The sequence below is a fragment of the Falco punctatus genome (assembly GCF_963210335.1).
Source record: "Falco punctatus genome assembly, chromosome: 10".
NCBI lineage: Eukaryota > Metazoa > Chordata > Aves > Falconiformes > Falconidae > Falco > Falco punctatus.
Window position 1 is genome coordinate 38,668,570 of NC_137590.1, and position 16,407 is coordinate 38,684,976.

General features: G+C 40.9%; 2 long non-coding RNA genes across 3 annotated transcripts in view; one reads left to right on the forward strand and one right to left on the reverse strand.

The window, feature by feature from the left end:
- Positions 1-16,407, forward strand: part of LOC308070990 — a 172,034-nt gene that overhangs the window by 147,828 nt on the left and 7,799 nt on the right. The gene's annotated exons all lie outside the window — the stretch shown is intronic.
- On the reverse strand, positions 3,036-8,545 carry LOC308070989. 2 transcript variants are annotated; one of them, XR_013930953.1, is made up of 2 exons: positions 8,114-8,545; positions 3,036-3,313 (listed from the first exon to the last, which is right to left on the reverse strand). It is a non-coding gene; the product is annotated as an uncharacterized lncRNA (long non-coding RNA). The 2 variants fall into 2 exon arrangements; XR_013930954.1 differs by having other exon boundaries at positions 3,036-3,316.

A 16,407-nucleotide genomic window follows, 5' to 3' on the forward strand; every position in this document is an offset into this window, starting at 1 on the left:
AGTGGAGGTGTTAACCCCTTACTCCTATATCTTTATATGGGGTCGTCTGTCTTGTTTCTGTCTGGCGGTTATCTTCTCTTTTACAAGCAGCATCCTGGACATCTGGCGGTTATCTTATTTTTCACAAGAGGCATCCTGGATATCTGGCGCCTAGTCTTTACATTATGCTTAACATAAATCTTAATAAACAATATCTTAGTCCATAGTTTCTTACAATCCCCCCTTTTTCTTTTTATCCTATTATTGTTTATTAGACACTACTTTCATTCTCGGCACTGCAAATAAACCTTTTTCCACAATCCCAACATTTATCATAACACTCACAAGGTAATACCTCACAATTACAATAGGCACAATTTTCACGTGGCATAACACATTCGCAACAATCTTCATCCTCATTAATAGATACACTCTTATATTTTTCCCTAGACTTCATAGTTAAAATAAGCAATTTAGCTATGTCAAATCGTTCTCTAATAAAGTGTAAAATATAGCGTAATATACAAGGCCCAAATATAAGTCCCAGAATCAATATAATAAGCGGTCCTGCTAAAGCAGACAACAAAGTAGTTAGCCAAGGTGAAACATTAAACCAGTTTTCATACCATGACCTGCTCACCTCACGATCTTTCTTACGTTGATCTAACCTTTTCCGGAGTTCAGACATGGTGTCCTGGACTAATCCCGTATGGTCAGCAAAAGAACAACATTCTTCATTGAGAGCTACACATAACCCTCCTTCCTTTAAAAACAATAGATCTAATCCTCTTCTATTTTGCAGCACTACTTCTGATAAAGACTTTACTGAAGTGGCTAAATTTTGGATAGATTGTTCTATTTTTGCTAAATCCCCATCTACAGCCATCTGCAAACTTTGTAATTCCTGACCTTTTACTAGGGAGGCTATGCCTGTACCTGCTCCAACTCCGCCCGCTATCAGCAGTGTAGCTAGGGTTACCACTGTAATTGGCTCTCGTTTTTGTCTATTCAGGACTCCTTCAAAGTGGCGTAACACCTCCTCAGAGGTGTGATAGATCAGACGAGGAACAATAATCACCTGTACACAAAACTGAGATTGATTAAACACGTTTAGGGATAGGCAAGGCGTTACTCCGATGTCTGAACAAACCCATTTAGCTCCTGGTGTCGGGATAGCCCATTTGTCATTTTGATTCTTATGTTTCTTTATGTTAACTTTAGTGATTGTTTGATTACACAAAGACTGATATTTTTCGGGCACTGTACCTATACATTTTCCTTGACCTGTTACTAATTGAATAGTAATTCCTTGCGTATGGTTCTTCTGGTCATCCCATGGACATTCTTGTGGGTTTGAACCACTAGACCATTGAATCCTATCTGGTATTCCGATTGCCTCAAAATATGGTGGTCTAACATTGTAACATAACCAGCATTCCTTAGTTAAATTTGGTTTGCTTTCATTAAGGGTACGATAAGAGGCTTGCATTAAATCCCATAAGGGGTCTTTGGATTCTGACACTCCTGAATCCCTAACTAAAGAGGACTCAGTCACTGTGTCATTAGTTGTTCTATCTGTTACTGATAGGGAATTTGGACGAGTGGTTGTAACACTTGTGGGGACAATCTTTTTCTTAGGAAAAGTGGGTGAATTCAATACTTTATTCGGCCCAACAGGGAGTGAATCATGTGGTATTTTAATTTTTCTTATGAGAAAATGCCCTCCCCAATCTTTAGGAATTCCTGCATAGACACGTATTCCCCATGTTCGTCCTACCAACCATTCGTCTTCTAGGGGATGCAATACTTGAAATTTGATGTGAGTACAGACTTTCTTGTTACGTGGAGCTACATAATCCACGTCACGCAGACCTGTAAGATCTACACCTGTTTGTTCAGGTACACATCCGTTAGGAGTCCAGGTTGCTTTTATATATTTATCAGGAGCCTTTACTGTCCAGCCCGAGGCTATTGTCTCACATCCCCAATAACCACAATAATAGTGTCCGGGATAATGACAGTAAGGCTGTCCAGAGGCCGGGCATAAATAAAATGGAGGTCCTTTTTCACAAGGTATTGGTACTAAATCACAAAGTTTCACTACGAATTCAGGTGGCCCTGGGTTGCTAAAAGTGGCTATTGTTTTCGTTCCTTCCCAAGATATTAGTTCCCACTTAAATGGTTCATGTGGGTTTCCCCCTTTTGCTTTGGTTATTATCAATAACAAAACTAACAGTATACCAGGAAAAAAGGTGTCTATCAATTTTGCCAATTTAAGTATATTTTTACCAGTCCTGGGGAAGTTCGGCCATTGTTGCTTTAGTGTCCCATTGTTCTGGTTCTTTTCTCCACAGTTTGTTCCTCCTCTGCCTTGCCCGTCGACTCGGTTGCTTCGAGCCACGGGGTGTATCATCTTCACGGCAGCAAGGGAATTCTTCAGGAGAACAGCTGCTTCAGGCTGTCTGCCTGTTTATATAGGCTTCCCACTTTGCAGCTTTTAACTAATGGGGCAAAGCAAAACACGGTTTGTACTTCCCTTCTGCATTTTATAGCCAAGATTTCAGCTATAAAGGGGAACTGGTTGGAGTGGTAACAATAATATTGAGGGTTTATTCCTTTAGCAAAAATTTCCCACCACTCTTGGGATTCCCGAATAATTTTTTTTTTTTTTTTTTTTTTTTTTTTTTTTAGACTCTAATTGTTTTAGTCTCCACTTAGTGAGAGCTCTTTGAATTTTTTCCAACACTGTGTGCAAACTCCTGCCGGAGAGTATCCGAATTCACAGTGTGTCCACCATTTACCCTGGCATACCTTACATTTAAAATAAGCAAATGGATAACAATTGCAGTTCAAATTATTACACCTAATTCGTATATCCAAAATGCATATATCATGTGGCTCCATGAGCTTAGCAATTACACTTCTTACATTTCCATATATAATAGATAAAAAGCGAGATAACTATAGCAAATATAAACAACAATACACACTTTATACCAAAAGGTAATGCGTCAAAATAATCAAGTAAAATCTCTATCATAACTTTATCTTCTCAATGTTATCTTGGTGTCACCTGGTGTACTAATTACTTTCCAGTGGGGTCTCGTCACTGGGCCTTTAATGCGACTGGCATGAGTCCATCCACGCTCAGCAGTCCGGACAGCTGTTTCTGTTGTAAGTAAAACAAGATAAGGTCCCTCCCAATTGGGTTTTAGGGTTTCTTCTTTCCACGTTTTAACCAATACCCAGTCCCCAGGTTTAAGATTATGAATTTTTAAGTCCAACGGGGGTCGTTGCACAATCAGTCCGCGTTCCCAAAGCTTGTTACGATGTTCTGCTAATTGTAAAACATATTCATTAATCACACGATCACGAATTAAAATATTTGTTTGTGGGCTTTCAATTCTATAGGGCATTCCATACACCATTTCGAATGCTGATATTCCCACATCCGCTCGGGGTCTAGTTCTGAGAATTAATAGTGCCATGGGTAGGCACTTAATCCATGATAATTTGGTTTCTATCATTAATTTAGTTAGAATGGTTTTGATTTCCCCATTCACCCTTTCAACTTTTCCCGAACTTTGTGGATGCCATGGCGTATGGTATTCCCACTTAATACCCAAGCTTTCTGTTAGATCTTTAACAATTTTTGACACAAAGTGTTTTCCTCTGTCTGAGTCGATTACCTCAGGTACTCCATATCGAGGTATAATGTGTTCAAGTAACACTTTAGTAACTTGGTTAGCTGTTGTCCTGGAGGTAGAAAAAGCCTCAACATAATGGGTTAAATGATCTACCAGTACTAAGAGATATTTGTAACGCCCTACCCTAGGTAATTCAGTAAAATCCACCTGCATGTGTGAAAAGGGTCTGTATGCTGGGGAACGTCCTCCAAGAGGTTTTTGCCTCATGTTGTTTCGGTTTACTTTTTGACAGGTCTCACAGGCTGCTGTAACTGCTTTTGCTACATTATATACACCTATACAGGCAAACAGTTGATTAAAATGATCAACTAACGCCTGGGTTCCCCAGTGTGTTTTACTGTGTATTTTTGAAAATATTTCGAGTGCTATACCCTTTGGTAAAACTTCTCTCCCATCTGGCAATATATACTTACCATGCTGTTCCTTAGCTCCCATTTGTTCTAGTTTTTCCTTTTCTGCAGACTCAAACCTCAAATTTTTACTAACAGGTATTTGTTGTATAGTTAAAATCGTACTATAATTGCCTGCCACTCGTTTTGCTTCTGTATCAGCTGCATTATTTCCCCTAACTTGGTAACTTGTACCTCGCTGGTGTCCCTTTATATGTACAACTGCTATTTTATTTGGCATTTTTAATGCCCCCAGAACTCGCCGAATTAATTCTGGGTGTATCAGTTCTTTTCCCTGTGAGTTAACGAATCCTCTTTCCTCCCATATTTTCCCAAAAGTGTGTACTACTCCGTACGCATAGCGTGAGTCTGTATATATAGTTCCATCCTTTCCCTTCAGTGACTCTAATGCTTTCCACAATGCATACAGCTCACAGGCTTGAGCCGACCAGCTGGCACTTAGGGGGCCCGATTCTATTGTCTTAAATTCTCCTTTCTCTGATTTAATGATGGCATATCCAGACAATCGTTTACCTTCCACTATTCGTGATGACCCATCTATAAATAGTACTTCTCCACATTGTAGTTCTTCTTCTTCTAAGTCTGGTCTAATGCGTGTCTGTTGTTCAATTGTTTGAAGACAATTATGTACTAACTCAGTACTTTCCCCTGGGTATAAAAATTCTGCAGGGTTAACCGCTTTGATAGTCCTTAGGGATAGTTTTGGAGATTCTATGAGTATTCCCTCATACTTTAGCAGTCGGCTATCTGTAAGCCATTTTTCTGCTTTTTGTTGAAGCACCCCCCTTATATTATGAGGTGCATATAGGACAACTTCTCCATTAAAGGTAATACGATTCGTTTCTTCAAGTAATAAGGCAGCAGCAACAATAATTTGTAAACAACTCGGCCAACCCCTGCTCACAGGGTCTAACAGCTTTGATAAGTATGCCACCGGTTTCTTTTGTCCTGCCCATTTCTGAGTTAATACTCCGAATGCCGTTCCTTCATGTATGTTAACGAATAAATGGAATGGCCGCTTTAAATCTGGGAGGCTTAAAGCCGGTGCTTGACTTAGCTCCCTTTTGAGACTGGCAAACTGCTCTTTATCCTGAGGGGTCCACTTGGGTATTTTGTCTTTAGACAGTTGTTCATATAAGAATTTAACTTTAAAGCTGTAGTTTTCTATCCATTGCCTACAATACCCAAATAGCCCTAATGCCTGCCGAATTTGCCTCTTTGTGACAGGCATAGGTAATTCCAGAATTCCTTTAATGCGCTCTGGATCTAATATCTTCTTGCCGTTAAACAAATAATGCCCCAAATATTTCACTTTTTCCTCCACAAATTGTAACTTTTCTTGCGATACCCGTAGGCCCTTTTGTGCAAGAAAATTTAGGAGTCGAATGCTTTCTTTTCTTACATCCTCCTTATTATTTCCTGCTATAAGCAGATCATCTACATACTGTAACAGCACGTTTCCCGTTTGTACCTGGTATTCTTTTAAGAGCTCTTCCAGGGCCTGTCCAAACAGATTAGGGGACTCAGTGAACCCTTGGGGGAGCACGGTCCACCTTAATTGCTGTCTACGGCCTGTCTCTATGTCTTCCCATTCAAAGGCAAAATAATCACGGCATTCTTCTGCCAGTGGACAGGCCCAAAAGGCATCCTTTAAATCAGCCACACTATACCAGGATTTATGGGGTCCTAGCTTACTTAGTAGGGTGTATGGATTTGCTACTACAGGGAACCGGGTGATAGTTCTTTTGTTTATTTCCCTTAAATCATGTACGAGCCGATAGTTCCCATTTGGTTTCTTTACAGGCAGAATGGGAGTGTTAAAGGGTGACATACAAGGCTCTAAGATTCCGTGTGCTAACAATCGATCAATTTCTGGTTTTAATCCCCTCCGTCCTTCTAGGGATATGGGATATTGCTTTACCCTCACAGGTATGTGGGGTTCGGAAATTTGGATTTTAATCGGTGGGATTTCCAGTCTACTAATTGTGTCCGGAGAGTACCAGACATCAGGGTTAATTTGTTTTTGATCATCCACTGTCAAAGGATAAGCAGATACTGTTAGCTCTTGATTTTTTACTTTAATTTCTAATTGCAATTCAACAATTAAATCTCGTCCTAACAGATTAAATTCTGCTTCAGGGACGAGCAAGAGTTCACCCATTCCAAATTTATTTTCAGTTTCGAATACCACATTTTTGATTTTGTTTACTTTAAAGGGTTCTCCTTTTGCCCCAATTACTTGTACTTTTTCAGGGGAAACTTTACATCCCTCAGGTATTTGCTTAATAGTTGATTTCTCAGCTCCAGTGTCTACTAAAAAGGTGAACTCTTGTTTATGGGGTCCTATTTTTGATTTTATCAAGGGCTCATGATGACTCCGGTCCCCTAAAATATAAAGCCCCTGACTCTCCTATTCCGTTTTCAATATTTCCTCATCCCTGATCCTTTCTCTGCAATTCTTTTTTATATGTCCCTTCTTTCCACAGTAGAAACAATATCTCTGTTCCTTTTTTACTATTACGTTCCCTTGTTTTGTTCCAGCGGATCTGTGTTCACCAGTTCGCCCTTCGTGATCCTCTCTGACTGCTGCTACTATCATTTTTATTTGTCGCTTGCTGCTCTCTTCTTCCCGCCTTACGTAGACTTTCTGAGCTTCCCTCAATAATTCATCCAACCCTCTATTCTGCCAGTCTTCTAACTTTTCAATCTTCTTTCTGATATCTTCCCATGATTTTGCCACAAACTGAGTTTTGAGGAGTGCTTGCCCTAAAGGGTCGTCTGGATTTACCCCAGAGTACAGCTGAAGGGCTTTCCTCAGTCGTTCCAGCCACTCAGTGGGGCTCTCATTTTTCTTTTGCATTTCATTAAATGCTTTATTGATATTTTGGCCATGGGGTACTGCTTCTCTAATCCCCTGAATTACTATAGTTCTCAGGTCCTGCATATGAGTTCTATGCGCCGGATCCTGGTTATCCCAATTAGGTTTTTGAAGTGGCCATTTAATATCTGCTTGGGGTCCCTGGGCATGCTGAGCATCCCACAGTCTCATTCCTGCTCGTCTAATCATATCTCTTTCCTCAGTAGTAAATAATTGACCAAGGATAGATTGCATCTCATCCCAAGTATAAAGATTTGGTCCCAAAAATTGATTTAATCTTTCTGCCACTCCGAGTGGGTCCTCAATTAAGTTTCCCATCTCGGTCCTTTTAAAATCTCGTAGGTCAGCCGAATTTAGAGGCACAGAAATATATCCGATCACAGGTTGAGGTCCCCCCATGGGCATTTCCCTTAGGGGGTACATCTGAGCTGCCCCTTTTTGACTTCTAGTTACGCGTCTAGGAAGAGGGGGAGACTCTTGTTCTGACTCTGGTGGGGGAGTGGGTGCTCTGGGGACCTCTGCAGGAGCAGGAGGAGGAATGTAAGGAGGGGGGGTTAGAAGGGTTTCGTCTAACTCTCCCTTCTTTTTCTTTTGTTTAGTTTTTATTTCATTCAGCGGGTAAAGTCTAGCTCCCGGTCTTTCTAGCCACACCTCCGCATATTGACTCTCCTCCGGGTTAAGGGGTTTTTTATTATTAACCCAGAGGTTTAATTGCTGTCTTATCCAATCTTCTTCTGACCCACAGACTGGCCAAAAGACATTTTTAGAAATCTTCTTCCCTCCCCATATCTTAGTACAATATTCTATCATTTTCTGCTTATCTTTCCCTAGGGTTCCAGGGAAATATCTCCAATTGTCCAAGATATATGCCAGAGGGGTATTCTTAGGTACAGTGGGTACCCTTCCCATGGGAGTCGAAGGCTTGCTGCCCTTCGCCCCCATCTTCTGGAATATCCACAAACACACACTCACTCGCTCCCCTTGTTCCTGGCCCAGTCCCTCGCGGGAGATGGGAAACGCAGTACTTAAGAGTCCACACTCGCTTGGTTCAGTATATCGAACCTCTCACTCGTTATATTCCAGGAAACCCAATCCCGCCCGAACGGCAAAACCCGCGAACAAATTCGCAATATACTTACGCGTCCTGCGTCTTCGTCCGGACTCCCGTGCACAGAATTTTTATGGGATTTTACCGGTTTCTCCTTTGCTCATTATTCTAGAATTTAGGTTCGTCGGTAAGGTTGGAGTAAGCTGTTGGTCGCGGGGCCGCGAAATGCCGCGGGGCGCCCCCCCGGAGGACCAAAGCCCACTGTTCCTTATCCGAGTCACGGCACCAGAAATTGTTATAAATTGAGACCACAATGGATCATAATCCAATTAAAATTTTATTAATTATAGCAAGTAGAATATGAGCAAAGACAGCGCTGGACGGCAGGGGAGTCTGCGCTCCGCCAACTGCCGCCCTGAGCAGTTTAAACAGTCCTTTTTTATACTTTACTTTCGTGTTCATGAAGTAGTGGAGGTGTTAACCCCTTACTCATATATCTTTATATGGGGTCTTCTGTCTTGTTTCTGTCTGGCGGTTATCTTCTCTTTTACAAGCAGCATCCTGGATGTAGTGGAGGTGTTAAACCCTTACTCATATATCTTTATATGGGGTCGTCAGTCTTGTTTCTGTCTGGCGGTTATCTTCTCTTTTACAAGCAACATCTGGCGGTTATCTTATTTTTCACAAGAGGCATTCTGGATATCTGGCGCCTAGTCTTTACATTATGCTTAACATAAATCTTAATAAACAATATCTTAGTCCATAGTTTCTTACATAATGTATGCTGGTATGTTTTTCACTCTGAGGAATCACCCAGAGTGGCAAAAGAGTGTGGTATTAACCTAGCTCCACAAGATCCCTTAATATTAGCAATGGAAAAGGATCAGAGGGGAGGTTGTGGTTCCTTCTATGGAGCAACCAGAATGAAACACGTTGTAAGATAAAAAAACTTGTGCTAATGTATGTAAGATCTGAAGCCGGGGGGGGGTGGGGGGGGTGGGGGGGGTGGGGGGGGTGGGGGGGGTGGGGGGGGGGTGGAGAGTAAAAAAACCCTGTGAAAGTGTTAAAGTATTGGGGTGAGTTTGTACAAACCCCCGTACCCCCTCGAAGGTGCGGCTGAGTCACGCTGGACGCATGGCAGGGTGTTTGCTATTTGCCTGCGAAGGCTGATATGTAATAACACAGACTTAAAGCAACAAGTAACAGATTTGCATTCAGGGTAAGAAAGAGTTAAAACAGAAGTGCTGCTGCAGAGGCAGGCTTGTGTAACCTGCAGAGCAGGAACAGCATCTCCTGCCCCGAACCCTTCGCTGGTGAGGAGGAGGGGGTTGCTGTTGCTGACGATTGAGCAGAAGGACCTGACAATGTCACCCCAATTGCTGCAGCATTTGCAGCACAACAGGACCGGTAACGGCCCCTCTAGGGCAGGCAGCGGGTCTGAGGAGAGTAAAGGTGAATCTCTGATGGGGAAATTTAGATGTTTGAAAGTCAGTTGTGAATAGGACTGGATAAAGGTTCGAGTTGATTTTTACTAAGGTAATCGTGATGTAGAAAAGTTGGTGAATACAAAACCAACTTATTTGGTGTTAAACTTCAGTGAAAAGAATTTGTTACAGTTGTGGGAGCTGCTGGCCGCCAGGAAAATATCCTGAAACCTTTAAAGTACAAACTAAGAAAACAAATAAGAATGCCAAATTCACCAAAATCTTTGTTGAGAAGAGATTTATTAGAACATCTAGACGTTTAAAGAAGGGGAAATGAATCCAAAAGTTAAAATGATCAATTAACTAAAATGTTGAGCTTATCTTTAATTCAACAGAAAAGTGGAAGAGAAGACCTCCCTGAAGTAAAAGAAATCTTTAACCAAGTATATCTGAAAGTAAATTCCAAGTAAAGGGAAAAATGCTTTCCCTGTTACAGTAAAAATGATAAACAGGAGGCCTGCCTAGTTCAGGTAAAACAATATCCCTTGGTCAGCAAGGCTGTGGGGAATACTGCATAAAAAAAACTAAAATAAAATACACTCTGTAGTAGTTCTACTAATGTAAATCTGTGTTTTACCATGACTGTGACTTGTTATGGGATGTGCAAATGAAGCTTTGCATTGACAACAAAGTACAAAGAATAAGGCTGGTCAAGTGCCTCCTACCACAATCAAGGGCAAGACTGGGTTGGTCTCTGTGTTTGCCACCAAGAAGGATCTTGAGCTCTGCTGCTGGCTGCAACCCAGTAGGCGTTGAGCGGTGGGGACATATGCCATGCCAGACCTTGATGTGAGGAAGGGCCCCCTCTGTTATAAGAGGGTCGTCCAGGAAAGAAGAACATAAGATGGCCCATTAAGGCACTGATTTGGAAATTGGAAACCGCCTGGCCGACCATGAAGCCATACAAGTAGCAGAGGAGGTAGGAAAAGAGGAATTATCCTTAATACCAGGCGGTAAAATCCAAACTGTAAGTACAGATCAGGAGCCAAATTATTCTAACTTATTTGAGGGATGGTCGTATAGTGGTACCATCCAATTTAATATGGACCACAGCCGTAATAGAACATAATAAGATGCATTGGGGAGCTGATAATTTATATAAAAGTCTAAATCAGAAATTGATAGGGCAGAAATTGTTTACTGTAATAAAACAGGTGACTCAGCAATGTGAAATGTGTTTGAAAATTAGCCAGGGCAACAGTGGCAAGTTGATTTTTCCAGACTCCCAAGAATTGAGGGGGTACCAATATTTATTAAATGAATGGACACCCCAACGTATCATACAGTATTATAAACCTGCAACTTGGAATCCTAATGAACTTATTAACGGCGCTCGAGAACCTATCTACAATCTGAATCATATCATTCGTCTACAGGCTGTCTTGGAAATTATTATTAATCAAACAGCTAAAGCTTTTGATGTTAAATGCAATTTATCAACACAGGATGGTTCTGGACTACCTGCTAGCCAAAGAAAGAGGTGTTTGTGGTAAAGTAAATGTCTCCAATTGTTGTTTGAAAAGCGATGACAATGGTGAGGTAGTTAAACAAATCACATCAGAGACAGGGAAGTTAGCCCATGTTCCCGTCTGAACTTGGAAAGACGAATATTGACTTGTTTTCCTGGCTTCTCGGGAGCCCCTGGGTAAAACAAATCCTATTTTATTTGTTATGTGGATTAGCCACCTTATTGTTTTTGCCATGTGTTGTTCCATGTTTATAAGATTAATTCAACACGTTATAACTAACATGCAATTTGCTATTATGGTTTCACCCGATGGCGTTAAACAAATGCGAGTAGTATGACAAAATGTACACACAAAATAACATTTTAATAGCCAACAAGAATTTGGAAACAATTAACTCTTAACAATTCAGATAATAATGTAAGCTGAGTAAAAAAAAAAATAGAATAGCAATAAAAACAAGCGCCAGGAACGCAAAGACGACGATATGGAAACGCCTTTTATACTTTTTCACCTCCGCCATAAGTTCTTGACGTGAGACAACAGAAAAACGCACCCTCTGCCTAAACAGCAACAGGGAAAAAAAAAAAAAAAAAAGATATATATATAAAATTTTGATCTTCTTTCTAATGAACCATATAGGTTAAACGTTTTGAGAACACTCACCTTACAGAATGTTCAGAGGGCGAAATGTCCACTCTAGACCTTTCTTCTCTGGCAGGTGACGTGGTGGTCTGGTGGTGAAAAAAACCTTACATTGAAAACTGGGACCTGTCATTTGGCCATAGTGCCATGAATGTTACCATTAACAGACTTACCGGAGTGGTAAGCTCGGGAAAGGGGTTTGGGACTTCATCTGGGCACGCAGTAGCCATTGTTGATCACGCGAATGGTCCGTGTATACCTTTGAACATGCGCATGCGCGATTTTAAAGCCCCACAGAATGTGCTGGAAAAATCTGGAAAGACCGCGCATGCGAAATCCCTATAGTCTAGCCATGATAGTGACGCATTAAAAAAAAAAAAAAAAAAAAAAAAAAAGAACGTGTTAAGAAAAAGTGTTATTTTTAAGTTTTGGTTTTGTATGTTATTATTATATGTATTACCCAACTACGCCTATTGTAATTGTGACGTATTACCTTGTAAGTGTTATGATAAATGTTGGGATTGTGGAAAAAGGTTTATTTGCAGTGCCGAGAATGAAAGTAGCGTCTAATAAACAATAATAGGATAAAAAAGAAAAAGGGGGGATTGTAAGAAACTATGGACTAGGATATTGTTTATTAAGATTTATGTTAAGCATAATGTAAAGACTAGGCGCCAGATATCCAGGATGCCTCTTGTGAAAAATAAGATAACCGCCAGATGTCCAGGATGCTGCTTGTAAAAGAGAAGATAACCGCCAGACAGAAACAAGACAGACGACCCCATATAAAGATATAGGAGTAAGGGGTTAACACCTCCACTACATCCAGGATGCTGCTTGTAAAAGAGAAGATAACCGCCAGACAGAAACAAGACAGACAACCCCATATAAAGATATATGAGTAAGGGGTTAACACCTCCACTACTTCATAAACACGAAAGTAAAAAGTATAAAAAAGGACTGTTTAAACTGCTCAGGGCGGCAGTTGGCGGAGCGCAGACTCCCCTGCTGTCCAGCGCTGTCTTTGCTCATATTCTGCTTGCTATAATTAATAAAATTTTAATTGGATTATGATCAATTGTGGTCTCAATTTATAACACTGTTTACACTTTGAATGTCGATCATTGTCTTTCTGTAGATGCTATATGTAGTAGGAGGCTATGATGGGAACGTGTCGCAGCGGTTTTTCTCTTATCCGGAATAACAGCAGGGAAAGCATTAAAGAGTTAAATCACCTTGTTTGGTAGGCAGTTAAGCATGTGAGTCAAAATTGCCACTGCTTTTTGTTGTTGGTTCAAGGACATGGCTGTGAGGATTTTGATGGTATGTGCTGCGTGGATTTTAGGCGCCCTATTGCAGCAACATGTTATCAAAATCTGAGAAAATGTCAGCCTTTTTGGCATCCATTCACTCAATTGGCAGTATTGTTTGTTTGCTATTACCTTGGTTGCTGTCATGTTTGCAAGGGCCCTGCAGAACATGGCAAACCTGGTCCTAGCTGTTCAAAAACAAAAAGGGGCAATTGTCAAATTGTACGGAACAGAGACAGCGGGTTATTTTGACATTGATAATATGTCTTAGTTGCTTTTTTATTTGTTCTATTACTTATACCTTGTTTTTACTCATTCGGTTTCAAAGGTTCTTTTTATGCAACAGGAAGGGGGAGATGCAGGAGCGGTCTGGAAACTAGGACCGTGCATGGCAATCAGTTAGCTGAGGGGAATGTGCTCGAGCTTGTCTAGACAACAATTAACATGATGAGGCATGTTTGCAGAGCACAGGGGAGTGGGAGATGGATGGCGCCAAGGAAAGGTAACACCTTGCTGTTAATTGCTGGCAGTTAACCACCAATCAGGGATTGCCTAGTATGCAATGCTTAGCTTCAAAACCAATTAGTTTAAAACGCGCAGCTTCTGAAAGTCTATAAAACCTCGTGCTTCTGTACAATAAATTGACATTTGCTTGCATCAAGCTGCGTCCCGTCTCTTCATTCGCCGCAGTTACAGCTTATGCTGTTCTTGAGAAGAGAAGGGAAATGGGATGAAGTGTCATATGCAGATATGTTTTTCACGCTGCGAAACCATCCAGAGTGGCAAAGGGACTGTGGGATAACACCCGCACAGGACCCTATGGTACTCGCATTGGAGCGAGAAAATAAAGGGGGTAGAAGTAAACTAAAAAGATGCTGTTCTTCCTGCAGCATTAAGCAGAGGTGTACAAAGGCAGACAAAGTCCACCAAGCCCCAGAACAAGACTTAAATGACTTGTTTAAACCTCCCCCCCGGGCACGGGACCAGGATGCGGACTCGGAAGGAGCTTCAAATCCTCCTGATAGCCCTGTATCTTCCCACACTCGGCAGAAGTCTGCCCTGACTATTTTACAAGCACCCCTCCGAGAGGCGGTGGGGCCAGATGGTGGAACAATGCTAATTAAAGTGCCTTTCTCCACTGCTGATTTGGGAGAGTGGAGAAAGATTGCAAAGGATTATAGAAGTGACCTGATAAGTGTAGCCAGGCATTTCCAATTTATCGTAAAACAACACAATCCCGATTGGAATGATATACAATTAGTATTGGAATATTTGACTGAAACTGAAAAACAGCTAGTTTTGAAAACAGCAGGAAATTTGGCCGAAGATCATTATAAAATTACAGGAGGGGATGTTAAGGAACATTTCCCCCTCCAAGACCCAAAGTGGGATGCTAATAGATCGGCACATATGCAAAGATTACAGGAATATCAGGAATGGATTTCGAAGGGAATGGAGAGAGCAATTCCCAAAACTATAAACTGGTCAGCTTTATATGCAGTTAAGCAAACTCCTTCTGAGTCCCCGTCTGAGTTCCTGGATCGGCTGAGGGATGTGATGCGCCGTAACACGCCGCTGGACCCTGGGTCTGAGGTAGGGATCCAGCAATTAGTTTCTTTATTCCTGGGTCAATCTGCAGGGGACATAAGGCGAAAACTTCAAAAGCTGCGTTCTACAGAAGGTAGAAATTTGGAAATACTGTTTGTTATAAATTGAGACCACAATTGATCATAATCCAATTAAAATTTTATTAATTATAGCAAGCAGAATATGAGCAAAGACAGCGCTGGACGGCAGGGGAGTCTGCGCTCCGCCAACTGCCGCCCTGAGCAGTTTAAACAGTCCTTTTTTATACTTTTTACTTTCGTGTTTATGAAGTAGTGGAGGTGTTAACCCCTTACTCCTTTATCTTTATATGGGGTCGTCTGTCTTGTTTCTGTCTGGCGGTTATCTTCTCTTTTACAAGCAGCATCCTGGACATCTGGCGGTTATCTTATTTTTCACAAGAGGCATCCTGGATATCTGGCGCCTAGTCTTTACATTATGCTTAACATAAATCTTAATAAACAATATCCTAGTCCATAGTTTCTTACAATCCCCCCTTTTTCTTTTTTATCCTATTATTGTTTATTAGACGCTACTTTCATTCTCGGCACTGCAAATAAACCTTTTTCCACAATCCCAACATTTATCATAACACTTACAAGGTAATACGTCACAATTACAATAGGCGTAGTTGGGTAATACATATAATAATAACATACAAAACCAAAACTTAAAAATAACACTTTTTCTTAACACGTTCTTTTTTTTTTTTTTTTTTTTTTTAATGCGTCACTATCATGGCTAGATTATAGGGATTTCGCATGCGCGGTCTTTCCAGATTTTTCCAGCACATTCTGTGGGGCTTTAAAATCGCGCATGCGCATGTTCAAAGGTATACACGGACCATTCGCGTGATCAACAATGGCTACTGCGTGCCCAGATGAAGTCCCAAACCCCTTTCCCGAGCTTACCACTCCGGTAAGTCTGTTAATGGTAACATTCATGGCACTATGGCCAAATGACAGGTCCCAGTTTTCAATGTAAGGTTTTTTTCACCACCAGACCACCACGTCACCTGCCAGAGAAGAAAGGTCTAGAGTGGACATTTCGCCCTCTGAACATTCTGTAAGGTGAGTGTTCTCAAAACGTTTAACCTATATGGTTCATTAGAAAGAAGATCAAAATTTTATATATATATCTTTTTTTTTTTTTTTTTTCCCTGTTGCTGTTTAGGCAGAGGGTGCGTTTTTCTGTTGTCTCACGTCAAGAACTTATGGCGGAGGTGAAAAAGTATAAAAGGCGTTTCCATATCGTCGTCTTTGCGTTCCTGGCGCTTGTTTTTATTGCTATTCTATTTTTTTTTTTACTCAGCTTACATTATTATCTGAATTGTTAAGAGTTAATTGTTTCCAAATTCTTGTTGGCTATTAAAATGTTATTTTGTGTGTACATTTTGTCATACTACTCGCATTTGTTTAACGCCATCGGGTGAAACCATAATAGCAAATTGCATGTTAGTTATAACGTGTTGAATTAATCTTATAAACATGGAACAACACATGGCAAAAACAATAAGGTGGCTAATCCACATAACAAATAAAATAGGATTTGTTTTACCCAGGGGCTCCCGAGAAGCCAGGAAAACAAGTCAATATTCGTCTTTCCAAGTTCAGACGGGAACATGGGCTAACTTCCCTGTCTCTGATGTGATTTGTTTAACTACCTCACCATTGTCATCGCTTTTCAAACAACAATTGGAGACATTTACTTTACCACAAACACCTCTTTCTTTGGCTAGCAGGTAGTCCAGAACCATCCTGTGTTGATAAATTGCATTTAACATCAAAAGCTTTAGCTGTTTGATTAATAATAATTTCCAAGACAGCCTGTAGACGAATGATATGATTCAGATTGTAGATAGGTTCTCGAGCGCCG